We start from the raw sequence: 15317 nt of genomic DNA, 5'->3' as shown, positions 1-15317 counted from the left end.
GTTAGTTGAAGCACGGGGACGTGTGAGGGGGCTGAAGTTAGTTGGAGCACGGGGACGTGTGAGGGGCTGAGGGTAGTTGGAAGCACGGGGACGTGTGAGGGGGCTGAGGTTAGTTGAAGCACGGGGACGTGTGAGGGGCTGAGGTTAGTTGAAGCACTGAGGGGACGGGGTGTGAGGGGCTGAGGTTAGTTGAAGCACTGGGACGTGTGAGGGGGCTGAGGTTAGTTGAAGCACTGGGACGTGTGAGGGGCTGAGGTTAGTTGAAGCACGGGGGCGGGAGGGCGTGTGAGGGGCTGAGGTTAGTTGAAGCACTGGGACGTGTGAGGGGGCTGAGGTTAGTTGAAGCACGGGGACGTGTGAGGGGCTGAGGTTAGTTGAAGCACGGGGACGTGTGAGGGGGCTGAGGTTAGTTGAAGCACGGGGACGTGTGAGGGGGCTGAGGTTAGTTGAAGCACTGGGACGTGTGAGGGGCTGAGGTTAGTTGAAGCACTGGGGGGGCGTGTGAGGGGGCTGAGGTTAGTTGAAGCACTGGGACGTGTGAGGGGGCTGAGGTTAGTTGAAGCACGGGGACGTGTGAGGGGGCTGAGGTTAGTTGAAGCACGGGGACGTGTGAGGGGGCTGAGGTTAGTTGAAGCACTGGGACGTGTGAGGGGGCTGAGGTTAGTTGAAGCACTGGGACGTGTGAGGGGCTGAGGTTGAAGCACGGGGACGTGTGAGGGGCTGAGGTTAGTTGAAGGGGACGTGTGAGGGGGCTGAGGTTAGTTGAAGCACGGGGACGTGTGAGGGGGCTGAGGTTAGTTGAAGCACGGGGACGTGTGAGGGGGCAGAGGTTAGTTGAAGCACGGGGACGTGTGAGGGGGCTGAGGTTAGTTGAAGCACTGGGACGTGTGAGGGGGCTGAGGTTAGTTGAAGCACGGGGACGTGTGAGGGGGCTGAGGTTAGTTGAAGCACGGGGACGTGTGAGGGGGCTGAGGTTAGTTGAAGCACGGGGACGTGTGAGGGGGCTGAGGTTAGTTGAAGCACGGGGACGTGTGAGGGGGCTGAGGTTAGTTGAAGCACGGGGACGTGTGAGGGGCAGAGGTTAGTTGAAGCACTGAGGGGCTGAGGTTGTGACGGGGGTGAGGGGCTGAGGTTAGTTGAAGCACGGGGACGTGTGAGGGGCTGAGGTTAGTTGAAGCACGGGGACGTGTGAGGGGCTGAGGTTAGTTGAAGCACGGGGACGTGTGAGGGGGCTGAGGTTAGTTGAAGCACTGGGGACGTGTGAGGGGGGGGCTGAGGTTAGTTGAAGCACTGGGACGTGTGAGGGGGCTGAGGTTAGTTGAAGCACGGGGACGTGTGAGGGGCTGAGGTTAGTTGAAGCACGGGGGACGTGTGAGGGGGCAGAGGTTAGTTGAAGCACGGGGACGTGTGAGGGGGCTGAGGTTAGTTGAAGCACTGGGACGTGTGAGGGGGCTGAGGTTAGTTGAAGCACGGGGGCGTGTGGGACGTGTGAGGGTGAGGTTAGTTGAAGCACGGGGACGTGTGAGGGGCTGAGGTTAGTTGAAGCACGGGGACGTGTGAGGGGGCTGAGGTTAGTTGAAGCACGGGGACGTGTGAGGGGGCAGAGGTTAGTTGAAGCACTGGGACGTGTGAGGGGGCTGAGGTTAGTTGAAGCACTGGGACGTGTGAGGGGGCTGAGGTTAGTTGAAGCACTGGGACGTGTGAGGGGGCTGAGGTTAGTTGAAGCACGGGGACGTGTGAGGGGGCAGAGGTTAGTTGAAGCACGGGGACGTGTGAGGGGGCAGAGGTTAGTTGAAGCACTGGGACGTGTGAGGGGGTGAGGTTAGTTGAAGCACGGGGACGGGTGGGGGGGGTGAGGTTAGTTGAAGCACGGGGACGGGTGAGGGGCTGAGGTTAGTTGAAGCACTGGGACGTGTGAGGGGGGTGAGGTTAGTTGAAGCACGGGGACGTGTGAGGGGGCAGAGGTTAGTTGAAGCACTGGGACGTGTGAGGGGGCTGAGGTTAGTTGAAGCACGGGGACGTGTGAGGGGGCTGAGGTTAGTTGAAGCACGGGGACGTGTGAGGGGGCTGAGGTTAGTTGAAGCACGGGGACGTGTGAGGGGGCAGAGGTTAGTTGAAGCACTGGGACGTGTGAGGGGGCAGAGGTTAGTTGAAGCACGGGGACGTGTGAGGGGTGAGGTTAGTTGAAGCACTGGGACGTGTGAGGGGCTGAGGTTAGTTGAAGCACGGGGACGTGTGAGGGGTGAGGTTAGTTGAAGCACGGGGACGTGTGAGGGGCAGAGGTTAGTTGAAGCACGGGGACGTGTGAGGGGCTGAGGAGGTGGGAGTTGAAGCACTGGGACGTGTGAGGGGCTGAGGTTAGTTGAAGCACGGGGACGTGTGAGGGGCTGAGGTTAGTTGAAGCACTGGGACGTGTGAGGGGCTGAGGTTAGTTGAAGCACTGGGACGTGTGAGGGGGCTGAGGTTAGTTGAAGCACGGGGACGTGTGAGGGGCTGAGGTTAGTTGAAGCACTGGGACGTGTGAGGGGGCTGAGGTTAGTTGAAGCACTGGGACGTGTGAGGGGGCAGAGGTTAGTTGAAGCACTGGGGCGGTGAGGGGCAGAGGTTAGTTGAAGCACTGGGACGTGTGAGGGGGCTGAGGTTAGTTGAAGCACGGGGACGTGTGAGGGGCTGAGGTTAGTTGAAGCACTGGGGACGTGTGAGGGGCAGAGGTTAGTTGAAGCACTGGGGGAGGGGCAGAGGTGTGAGGGGCAGAGGTTAGTTGAAGCGGGGGACGTGTGAGGGGCTGAGGTTAGTTGAAGCACTGGGACGTGTGAGGGGGGCTGAGGTTAGTTGAAGCACTGGGACGTGTGAGGGGCTGAGGTTAGTTGAAGCACGGGGACGTGTGAGGGGCTGAGGTTAGTTGAAGCACGGGGACGTGTGAGGGGCAGAGGTTAGTTGAAGCACGGGGACGTGTGAGGGGCAGAGGTTAGTTGAAGCACGGGGACGTGTGAGGGGGCAGAGGTTAGTTGAAGCACGGGGACGTGTGAGGGGCTGAGGTTAGTTGAAGCACGGGGACGTGTGAGGGGCAGAGGTTAGTTGAAGCACGGGGACGTGTGAGGGGCAGAGGTTAGTTGAAGCACGGGGACGTGTGAAGCACTGGGAGGGGGCTGAGGTTAGTTGAAGCACTGGGACGTGTGAGGGGGCTGAGGTTAGTTGAAGCACGGGGACGTGTGAGGGGCTGAGGTTAGTTGAAGCACGGGGACGTGAGGGGGCTGAGGTTAGTTGAAGCACGGGGACGTGTGAGGGGCTGAGGTTAGTTGAAGCACACGTGTGAGGGGCTGAGGTTAGTTGAAGCACGGGGGCGTGTGAGGGGCAGAGGTTAGTTGAAGCACGGGGACGTGTGAGGGGCTGAGGTTAGTTGAAGCACGGGGACGTGTGAGGGGCTGAGGTTAGTTGAAGCACGGGGACGTGTGAGGGGCTGAGGTTAGTTGAAGCACGGGGACGTGTGAGGGGCTGAGGTTAGTTGAAGCACGGGGACGTGTGAGGGGCTGAGGTTAGTTGAAGCACTGGGACGTGTGAGGGGCTGAGGTTAGTTGAAGCACTGGGACGTGTGAGGGGGCTGAGGTTAGTTGAAGCACTGGGACGTGTGAGGGGCTGAGGTTAGTTGAAGCACGGGGGGACGTGTGAGGGGCTGAGGTTAGTTGAAGCACTGGGACGTGTGAGGGGCTGAGGTTAGTTGAAGCACGGGGACGTGTGAGGGGCTGAGGAGTTGAAGCACGGGGGCTGAGGTTAGTTGAAGCACTGGGACGTGTGAGGGGCTGAGGTTAGTTGAAGCACGGGGACGTGTGAGGGGGCTGAGGTTAGTTGAAGCACTGGGACGTGTGAGTGGGCTGAGGTTAGTTGAAGCACGGGGACGTGTGAGGGGGCTGAGGTTAGTTGAAGCACTGGGACGTGTGAGGGGGCTGAGGTTAGTTGAAGCACGGGGACGTGTGAGGGGGCTGAGGTTAGTTGAAGCACGGGGACGTGTGAGGGGGCTGAGGTTAGTTGAAGCACGGGGACGTGTGAGGGGCTGAGGTTAGTTGAAGCACTGGGACGTGTGAGGGGGCTGAGGTTAGTTGAAGCACTGGGACGTGTGAGGGGGCTGAGGTTAGTTGAAGCACGGGGACGTGTGAGGGGGCTGAGGTTAGTTGAAGCACGGGGACGTGTGAGGGGGCTGAGGTTAGTTGAAGCACGGGGACGTGTGAGGGGGCTGAGGTTAGTTGAAGCACGGGGACGTGTGAGGGGGCTGAGGTTAGTTGAAGCACGGGGACGTGTGAGGGGGCTGAGGTTAGTTGAAGCACGGGGACGTGTGAGGGGCTGAGGTTAGTTGAAGCACGGGGACGTGTGAGGGGCTGAGGTTAGTTGAAGCACGGGGACGTAGGGGCTGAGGGGGCTGAGGTTAGTTGAAGCACGGGGACGTGTGAGGGGCTGAGGTTAGTTGAAGCACGGGGACGTGTGAGGGGGCTGAGGTTAGTTGAAGCACGGGGCACTGAAGGGACGTGTGAGGGGCTGAGGTTAGTTGAAGCACGGGGACGTGTGAGGGGGCTGAGGTTAGTTGAAGCACTGGGACGTGTGAGGGGCTGAGGTTAGTTGAAGCACGGGGACGTGTGAGGGGCTGAGGTTAGTTGAAGCACGGGGACGTGTGAGGGGCTGAGGTTAGTTGAAGCACTGGGACGTGTGAGGGGCTGAGGTTAGTTGAAGCACGGGGACGTGTGAGGGCTGAGGTTAGTTGAAGCACGGGGGGACGTGTGAGGGGGCTGAGGTTAGTTGAAGCACGGGGACGTGTGAGGGGGCTGAGGTTAGTTGAAGCACGGGGACGTGTGAGGGGGCTGAGGTTAGTTGAAGCACTGGGACGTGTGAGGGGCTGAGGTTAGTTGAAGCACGGGGACGTGTGAGGGGCTGAGGTTAGTTGAAGCACTGGGACGTGTGAGGGGCTGAGGTTAGTTGAAGCACGTGTGAGGGGCTGGGACGTGTGAGGGGCTGAGGTTAGTTGAAGCACTGGGACGTGTGAGGGGCTGAGGTTAGTTGAAGCACTGGGGCGTGTGAGGGGGCAGAGGTTAGTTGAAGCACGGGGACGAGGGGGCTGAGGTTGTGAGGGGCTGAGGTTAGTTGAAGCACGGGGACGTGTGAGGGGGCTGAGGTTAGTTGAAGCACTGGGATGCAGGGGCTGAGGTTAGTTGGGGGACGTGTGAGGGGCTGAGGTTAGTTGAAGCACGGGGACGTGTGAGGGGGCTGAGGTTAGTTGAAGCACGGGGACGTGTGAGGGGCTGAGGTTAGTTGAAGCACGGGGACGTGTGAGGGGCTGAGGTTAGTTGAAGCACGGGGACGTGTGAGGGGCTGAGGTTAGTTGAAGCACGGGGACGTGTGAGGGGCTGAGGTTAGTTGAAGCACTGGGACGTGTGAGGGGCTGAGGTTAGTTGAAGCACTGGGACGTGTGAGGGGCTGAGGTTAGTTGAAGCACTGGGACGTGTGAGGGGCAGAGGTTAGTTGAAGCACTGGGACGTGTGAGGGGGCTGAGGTTAGTTGAAGCACGGGGACGTGTGAGGGGCTGAGGTTAGTTGAAGCACTGGGACGTGTGAGGGGGCTGAGGTTAGTTGAAGCACTGGGACGTGTGAGGGGCTGAGGTTAGTTGAAGCACGGGGGACGTGTGAGGGGGCTGAGGTTAGTTGAAGCACGGGGCGTGTGAGGGGCTGAGGTTAGTTGAAGCACTGGGACGTGTGAGGGGCTGAGGTTAGTTGAAGCACGGGGACGTGTGAGGGGGCTGAGGTTAGTTGAAGCACTGGGACGTGTGAGGGGCTGAGGTTAGTTGAAGCATGGGGACGTGTGAGGGGCTGAGGTTAGTTGAAGCACTGGGACGTGTGAGTGGGCTGAGGTTAGTTGAAGCACTGGGACGTGTGAGGGGCTGAGGTTAGTTGAAGCACTGGGACGTGTGAGGGGGCTGAGGTTAGTTGAAGCACTGGGACGTGTGAGGGGGCTGAGGTTAGTTGAAGCACTGGGACGTGTGAGGGGGCTGAGGTTAGTTGAAGCACGGGGACGTGTGAGGGGGCTGAGGTTAGTTGAAGCACTGGGACGTGTGAGGGGGCTGAGGTTAGTTGAAGCACGGGGACGTGTGAGGGGGCTGAGGTTAGTTGAAGCACGGGGACGTGTGAGGGGGCTGAGGTTAGTTGAAGCACGGGGACGTGCCTTGACATTTGGAGGGGGAAATGTACTGATCCTAGCTATATGAACCATGTTACAATTCTCACCAAGTGGGTTAACCCTATTGGCACGATGTGTATGGTGTTTGCCTTTCACTCCAGCAACCTGGGTTCGCTATAGTATCATTATCATTAAAGGACCTGAACCCAGGTCTCCTGCATTACACAAGACTGTGCTAGCCTGTTGAGCTGAAGCCTAAGTATGAGCTTGGGGACTTTACTCTCAAGCAAGGTTACTCATCACGCAAGTGTGGTTCACCAAACCATTTCCACATGAATGGAACAAACCTGCTGGCATCCAATTGACTCTGACACTGTAGCTGTCAGCCTTACAGTGTTTGCCATGTTATACCATGCCAATTAATTGGCAACTGAATATGACTTGGAGCAACATGCCTTTTTAATGGCCGTATAATCAGTTCATCCAGCTGTCCTTTTAAACTGATTTGGGCTGAGATGAACTATAAACCAGTCAGCTCCTGTGGCCATATAGACCTTGTGTTACCTCTCCACGCTGCCATCTTTTCCCCCAGTATTTACTGCAGCCAACTACTGTACTATAGCCAGAAAATTGTTAATTACAGGGCAAAGCGTTTTGGATGGCAGAGATGACATCATTCAGAAATATGAATGAATGTATTTGTCTCTCAGATGTAGTCGCTATAGCGGCCATGTTAGGGATAAAAGTTATGTACCCCACCCATGTTCTGTCTACTCAATGGATTAACCCCTATAAAGCAAGCGCTTGTCAGACAGACACACATATGCACGCCCTTTATATACAAACGCATACAGCGTAAACATATACTGTCCATGTGTCCACAAACGGTTAGTGTGGAAACTAGGAGGAGTTGTACTTTGTTTTGTCTTTTCATCTTTGTTTTTTTGTGCTCGGTGCTGTAAAATTATACATCTCTCCATCGTCCTTATTTCTTGTTGGCATGAACTCTTTACCTCACTGTCCAGCATGGCTCACTCTTCTCTTTTCCTTTCTCTCTCTTCCATTCTTTCTCCTCCGTCTCCTGGTCCTTTCTCTGTCCCACACCCCTCTGTCTCTCCCTTCACCAGTCCCTGCATGGCCACAATGTTCTCTGTCTCTCTCTGTCGCACTCCCTCGCTCACTCTGTCTCTGTCTCTAGGCCTGTCTGTGAACAAACTGTCGCTCTCCCTCGCTCACTCTCTGTTTCTGTCTCTAGGCCTGTCTGTGAACAAACTGCGGTTCTTTGCAAGCTCCCTATTTGACCTTCTCCACTCTTTTCCCTAGTACTCGTAGCACATTGATTGCTGGGAACCCAGTGCCAAGGATTTACAGAGCAGAGTAGAGAGGGGACAGGGACAAGGCCTTTCCAGTGCAAGGACACAAAAGCCTGCTTGGCCATATTCACTTCTAGCCCACAGCCAAGAGAAGAGTAGTACTACTGGAAGAACCATGCATGGCCATTCTTGTACTTCTGCACACTATTCTGCATTTCTGCATTGCATGAACCACTGCCAGTCATAAAATACTGCCTAATGTTTACAGTTCCATTGTGTGGGGTGTTGGAACACACGCATACACACACGCACGCACGCACGCACGCACGCACGCACGCACGCACGCACGCACGCACGCACGCACGCACGCACGCACGCACGCACGCACGCACGCACGCACGCACGCACGCACGCACGCACGCACGCACGCACGCACGCACGCACGCACGCACACGCACGCACGCACGCACACACGCACGCACGCACGCACGCACGCACGCACGCACGCACGCACGCACGCACGCACGCACGCACGCACGCACGCACGCACGCACGCACGCACGGGCACGCACGCACGCACGCACGCACGCACGCACGCACGCACGCACGCACGCACGCACGCACGCACGCACGCACGCACGCACGCACGCACGCACGCACGCACGCACGCACGCACACACACACACACACACACACACACACACACACACACACACACACACACACACACACACACACACGCACACACACACACACACACACACACACACACACACACACACACACACACACACACACACACACACACACACACACACACACACACACACACACACACACACACACACACACACACACACACACACACACACGGGGGCTCAGATCCTTTCACACACTGACAAACTAATACACATGCAGATATGTAAAGTAAACACAGAGCAAAATAACAGCTGTAGGCTGTTGACTTGTTCACAATGTTTATTAAAACTCACTCATGGACTCGTGGAGACCAAGTGCTGTTTTTGTGAGCAGGAGTGTGTATAGTTTATCTACTGGTAAAGCCAGTGGAGACAGGCTGAGTGGAGAAGAGCTGAGAGGAACTGTGTCACTGTGTTAATACCTACTTGGTCTGGTTTCACCAGGGCGGCCCAGCAGGATGAGTAGCTAATCCACCAAAGAAGAAAGTGTCTGTGATCCACTTAGTCCCCTGAGGAACCTGCTCTTGTCCTGTCGTCACTTTCCTTCACTGCAGATCAAGAGCTTAACGCTGATTCTACTTACCCTATTTCTTGTTCCTCAAATAGTACTTCCTGTATGGTTGCCAAGTCACAAGGAGTTGGATCATTGATTACACGGCCATTTTCTTTGATTACTCCCAGTCCTTTATTAATTGTAGCTCATTGAAAACTAAACCATTTGATTTTGTTGAGAAAGATAAAAGCTCATTGGAAACAGGCGTCTTTGAGTATGATTTCAGTTTGACAATTTTTTTCAAAATACTTGCCACAACTAATTTTTTTATTTTATTTTGTTTGTTTACAAAGTGAGGCTGGTTATCATGTCCACAAGCACAATGGGGAATATTGATGGGATTGTGACCAGCAACTTCTACATAGACACATCTGTGTCTACACTGTACATACAACTTCTGTTATTTGAATATGAAGATCGCATTGTGGTCGGATCTGTTCAGATGATCTGTCTGATTACTTCAAGTCATCAGGGGCCTAGACTTGGCAGTTCATATAGCTTTTGTTTCTGATCATGGAATTCCGAACATGTAATGCTTCTACAGCTAAATCTATCGTGTCCACATTGTTTCCGGATTCCCTTTTCCCGCGCTATATTCAAATGTATTGTTATTTTTTATTCATGCTAGTATGCATTCTGCAAACTCTGGAACACGCTAAATCTGATAAAACAACAACTTAATAGCAGTAGCCTAACTAGCCAGCTAACCTCTGTAACTAGTCACCAAGCTAGCTAGCAAAGCTAAAGGGATTGCAAACAGGTTAGCATAAGTCATCTAAATAAGCCAGCTAACTGGCTAGCATTTATAAATGCCATTTATAAATATTTCCTTAATAAAACAGGTTCCTCTCGCTCTCAAAACACAGATTTTCTGGAGACTTGTGGCCTGATGACATCGCCCATTGTATGTGCTTTCAGTAGCCTGTGTCCAGACTGAGGAGAAACCCATCCAGACTGAGGAGAAATCCATCCAGACTGAGGAGAAATCTATCTAGACTGAGGAGAAATCCATCCAGACTGAGGAGAAATCCATCCAGACTGAGGAGAAATCCATCCAGACTGAGGAGAAATCCATCCAGACTGAGGAGAAATCCATCCAGACTGAGGAGAAATCCATCCAGACTGAGGAGAAATCCATCCAGACTGAGGAGAAATCCATCCAGACTGAGGAGAAATCCATCCAGACTGAGGAGAAATCCATCCAGACTGAGAGGAAATCCATCCAGACTGAGTGGAAATCCATCCAGACTGAGGAGAAATCCATCCAGACTGAGGAGAAATCCATCCAGACTGAGTGGAAATCCATCCAGACTGAGAGGAAATCCATCCAGACTGAGAGGAAATCCATCCAGACTGAGAGGAAATCCATCCAGACTGAGAGGAAATCCATCCAGACTGAGAAGAGAAATCCATCCAGACTGAGAAGAGAAATCCATCCAGACTGAGAAGAGAAATCCATCCAGACTGAGAAGAGAAATCCATCCAGACTGAGAAGAGAAATCCATCCAGACTGAGAAGAGAAATCCATCCAGACTGAGAAGAGAAATCCATCCAGACTGAGAAGAGAAATCCATCCAGACTGAGAAGAGAAATCCATCCAGACTGAGAAGAGAAATCCATCCAGACTGAGAAGAGAAATCCATCCAGACTGAGGAGAAATCCATCCAGACTGAAGAGAAATCCATCCAGACTGAGGAGAAATCCATCCAGACTGAGGAGAAATCCATCCAGACTGAGGAGAAATCTATCCAGACTGAAGAGAAATCCATCCAGACTGAGGAGAAATCTATCCAGACTGAGGAGAAACCCATCCAGACTGAGAGGAAATCTATCTAGACTGAGGAGAAATCCATCCAGACTGAGATTTCTCCTCTTGAAGCTTTATGTCCACCAGATGCATCAAACTCTTAGCGTTCTGGCGGAAGTCATGCATTGTCAATGGAGAGCATTCCGCAACGCTATGGTTAGGATGCCACACTAGGCTCTGGTGTGTTCTGTGTACCGCTTATGTTCAATATTTAAAATTTGTGCTGCATTACCGTGTGGTGGTATAAACAGAAGCTCACGATACAGAGGCCAAATGATAATAACTATTGTATAGTTGTTGACAAGATGATACTGGCACCGAATGCGCATACAATGGGCAATGTCATCAGCACATCAGTCTGAAGAAAACTTGTGTTTTGTGAGCGAGGCACCTTTTTGTCATTAAACTTGGAAGAACTATGTTCCTAGCGTGTGAGGAATGTGTTTGCTGGCTTCATAAATGCTAGCTAGCTCGATAGCTTATGTAGAAAAACGCTGGCTAGTTACAGAGGTAAACTGGTTACTTAGGCAACTGTCACCAAGTTGTTGTTGTGTTATTATCATATTTGGAGTGTTCCACCATCAGAATGCATTCTGGCATTTGAATATAGCACTGAAAAGGGAGTCGTAAACACAATATGGACATGGTAGACGCATTTAAATGTAGGTGTAGAAGCATTATGTTTGAGGAATTCCATGATCAGAACTCCATGATCAGAATACAAAAGCTGCATGAACTGTCAAGTCTAGACAAGGCCTGTGTTTGTGTACTAAACATGCATGGAGCATTGTAAAGGGGATCTATCCGGTTTATTATAAGTTGCAGCAGAGAGACACCTCCAGAACAAAAGCAGAGACAATGTTAATCACACAGCAGCGAATGTTTCGTGAACACCAGCTTGAGAGTTTTGTAGGAAGTCACAGCCTCCGCTGCTACAGAATCACACAGTGTCACATACATTAGGCTCCTTCCACCACTTCGGTGCGTTTTGAGATGTGTAACTTGCAGATTTTTATTTCACTTAATTTTAACATTCTGTCACAAAGAGCACATGTTCCACTTAAAGCTTTTTTTTATTCATAAAAAGTGGGGAGAAAAAAAGACTGTAGTAAATGCCTATCAAGTGCCAAATAAAGTAACAGGGTTGACAATTTCATCTTAAATCAGAAATAAATCCCCTTGTGACAGGGAGAATATTCAACATTTCTATCCATTCTATCTATTGGTAACAGGGTTGACGTCTTCTGCCCGTTTCCCACCACTAAACACAAGAAGATGACCAAAAAGAGTGGAACCAGATCACCTGCTTCTACACTATGATTTGACTATCAGATGTCCAATGTTTATTTTGATTAAAACGATAGTTCAGTTCATGTAACAGAGTTGACCTTAAAACGAGGGTCATAAATGAATCACTAATCACATGAAATAAATTGGAATCATCAGAAATGAAAATAATTAGGGCTTTACGGTGACAACTTGGAAACAAATTGTGGTTAAGTGGGTTAAAATCTTCCTGGAAGTCCCAGAGGGTGCATGGAGGAGTAAGGAGATGAAGAGACTAGCCAGTCAGTCCCTGCTATCGGATGGAGGGGAAATAGGCTAGTATAGAGCCCTGCTGATCTGCCTACTGTATACACTGTATCTTAATTGTACAGTAATCTTATACATGTAGACCTGGAGGTTAGAGTTAGTCATGGTCATACACATGTAGACTAGGAGGGTCAGCTCCCGTCCACGAGGACCCGTCCAAGTATCAAACGACCCGTCCAAGTATCAAATGACCCGTCCAAGTATCAAATGACCCGTCCAAGTATCAAATGACCCGTCCAAGTATCAAATGACCCGTCCAAGTATCAAACGACCCGTCCAAGTATCAAATGACCCGTCCAAGTATCAAATGACCCGTCCAAGTATCAAATGACCCGTCCAAGTATCAAACGACCCGTCCAAGTATCAAACGACCCGTCCAAGTATCAAACGACCCGTCCAAGTATCAAATGACCCGTCCAAGTATCAAACGACCTGTTCAAGTATCAAACGACCTGTCCAAGTATCAAATGACCCGTCCAAGTATCAAACGACCCGTCCAAGTATCAAACGACCCGTCCAAGTATCAAACGACCCGTCCAAGTATCAAATGACCCGTCCAAGTATCAAACGACATTTGGGTTGTACCTGTTCCACTATTTGACGTGTCAGATAACACTACTCAATTAGAGGACGCAGTACAACCCAAACTGCGTTCGATACCAAAGTGTCCAGTTGTCATTTCAGCTGTTTGCGATGCCTTGCTGCCTGTCCTACTGGTTAGCCCAACAGTAGTCAGCTCTCCTAAAACTTATAACAGCAAAGAAAGCCAGTGAAAGCAATAGCATTTCACAAAATCTCAATACCGTGTAAAGCCTGCCATGTCTTGATTCAGCTCCAAAAAGCATGACTCTTTTCTGACAGTTTCCCGTTTTAGTTACAGTAAATACCAAAATGGAAGCTGAGATTTTATATCCAGTCTATATTAAAGTAGGAAACCAAGAGCAGGACTTTTTATCGTTAACATTTATCATGCGTTGGTTGTGTGGTCTGGTACCAGAGAGGGCAGTAAAGAAAGGGGTTTGACTGCGAGCATGTCGTCTATGGGGGGTAGTTGACTGATTTCATGTTTGTCTGTTAAGAGAGGCTTCCAACGTCTGCTCTGCTATGAAAGACAGGTCACAAGGTACAGTAAGAGAAAGATGAAATAATATTTGACTCTCCTGTTTTACCATGTAAGTGGTAAAGGTGTTGCTTCTGTGCTATCTTATATTCTCTGTGTGTGTCTCTCGCCCTCAGTCGCTCTGTATGTTCATGTGTGCGTGTGTGAATGCCGACACATCTGTGCGCGTCCATGCATTCATGTGCATCTCACATTTTCACCTCTGTTCCGTTTCTTATACCTTTTTTCTGCTAGTGGAGTACGAAGTTAGTAGATGAAACTGTGTAGAAGTTAAAGACGAGATCAATATCATCTAGGATCAGTTTCATAACCTGGGCTGCGTTCACAATGACACTATGTTCCCTGTTCTGTGCACTACGTCTGACCAGAGTTCCTATCACAGGAGGTTGGTGGCAACTTCATTGGGGAATGGTATCAAATACATCAAACACATGGTTTCCATTTCTTTGATGTCATTCCATTTACTCCATTCCAGCTATTATTATGATCCGTCCTCCCCTCAGCAGCCCCCACTGGTTCCTATGTACCCTGGTCAAAAAGTAGTGTACTATACTGAACAAAAATATAAATGCAACATAAAGTGTTGGTTTCAGGAGCTGAAATAAAATAGCATTTCTCCTTTGCCAAGATAATCCATCCAGCTGACAGATGTGGCATATCAAGAAGCTGATCAGTACACAGCATGATCAGTACACAGGTGTACCTTGTGCTGGGGACAATAAAAGGTCCCTCTAAAATGTGCAGTTTTGTTACACAACACAATGCCACAGATGTCTCAAGTTTTGAGGGAGCTTGCAGTTGGCATGCTGACTGCAGGAATGTCCACCAGAGCTTTTGCCAGATCATTTAATGTAAATGTCTCTACCATAAGCCGCCTCCAATGTCGTTTTGGCAGAATTTGGCAGTGCCAAAGGACCTCCACATCCGTCTTCTTCACCCGCAAGATCGTCTGAGACCAGTCACCTGGACAGCTGATAAAATTGTGGGTTTGCACAACCAAAAAATGTCTGCACACACTGTCAGAAACAGTCTCAGGGAAGCTCATCTGCGTGCTCATCGTCCTCACCGACTTTAGTAGGCAAATTCTCACCTTCAATGGCCACTGGCATGCTGGAGAAGTGTACTCTTCACGGACAAATCCTGGTTTCAACTGTACCGGCAGACGGCAGTACGGCGTTGTGTGGGTGAGCGATTTGCTGATGTCAATGTTGTGAACAGAGTGTCCCATGGTGGCAGTGGGGTTATGGTATTGGAAGGCATTAGCTACAGACAATGAACAGAATTGCATTTTATCTATGGCAATTTGAATGCACAGAGATACCGTGATGAGATTCTGAGGCCCACTGGTTTGCCATTCACCCGCTGCCATCACCTCAAGTTTCATCATGCTAATGCATGCCCCCTTGCCACAAGGATCTGTACACAATTCGGCCCACATCTCCTGGAAGCTGAAGATTTCCCAGTTCTCCCAGATTTGTCACCCATTGAGCATGTTTGGGATGCTCTGGATCGATGTGTATGACAGAGCGTTCCAGTTCCCGCCAATATTCAGAAACTTTGCACAGCCATTGAAAAGTAGTGGGACAACATACCACAGTCCACAATCAACACCCTGATCAAGGAGATGTGTCATCTGCATGAGGCAAATGGTGGTCACATAGATACTGACTGGCATTCTAATCCATGCCCTACCTTTTTTTAAAGAATGTGACCAACAGATGCATATCTGTATTCCAGTCATGTGAAATCTATACATTAGGGCCAAATTAATTTATTTCAGTTGACTGATTTCCTCATATGAACTGTAACTCAGTAAAATATTTAAAATGGTTGCACGTTATATTTTTGTTAAGTATAGTTAACTCATAATAACACGGTATATATAATGTTCATTGCTATCAATGCTGCTGAGGTTATGGAACTGTTATGTTCTGTCTGTCTGCAGGCAACAGATTAAGTTTATGTAGTAGGATGGACAGTGAAGAGAAAGGGTGAGCGGGGGGGTGAAGAGCACAGTATGTATCACATAGGAGGAATGTAAAAGATGTTTGAGTAAGACTTCACTTGGTAAACT

Source organism: Oncorhynchus keta, chromosome 19 (assembly GCF_023373465.1).
Source record: "Oncorhynchus keta strain PuntledgeMale-10-30-2019 chromosome 19, Oket_V2, whole genome shotgun sequence".
NCBI classification, from domain to species: Eukaryota; Metazoa; Chordata; class Actinopteri; order Salmoniformes; family Salmonidae; genus Oncorhynchus; species Oncorhynchus keta.
The sequence above is the reverse complement of the archived record's forward strand: the minus strand, read 5'-3'. Positions refer to the sequence as shown.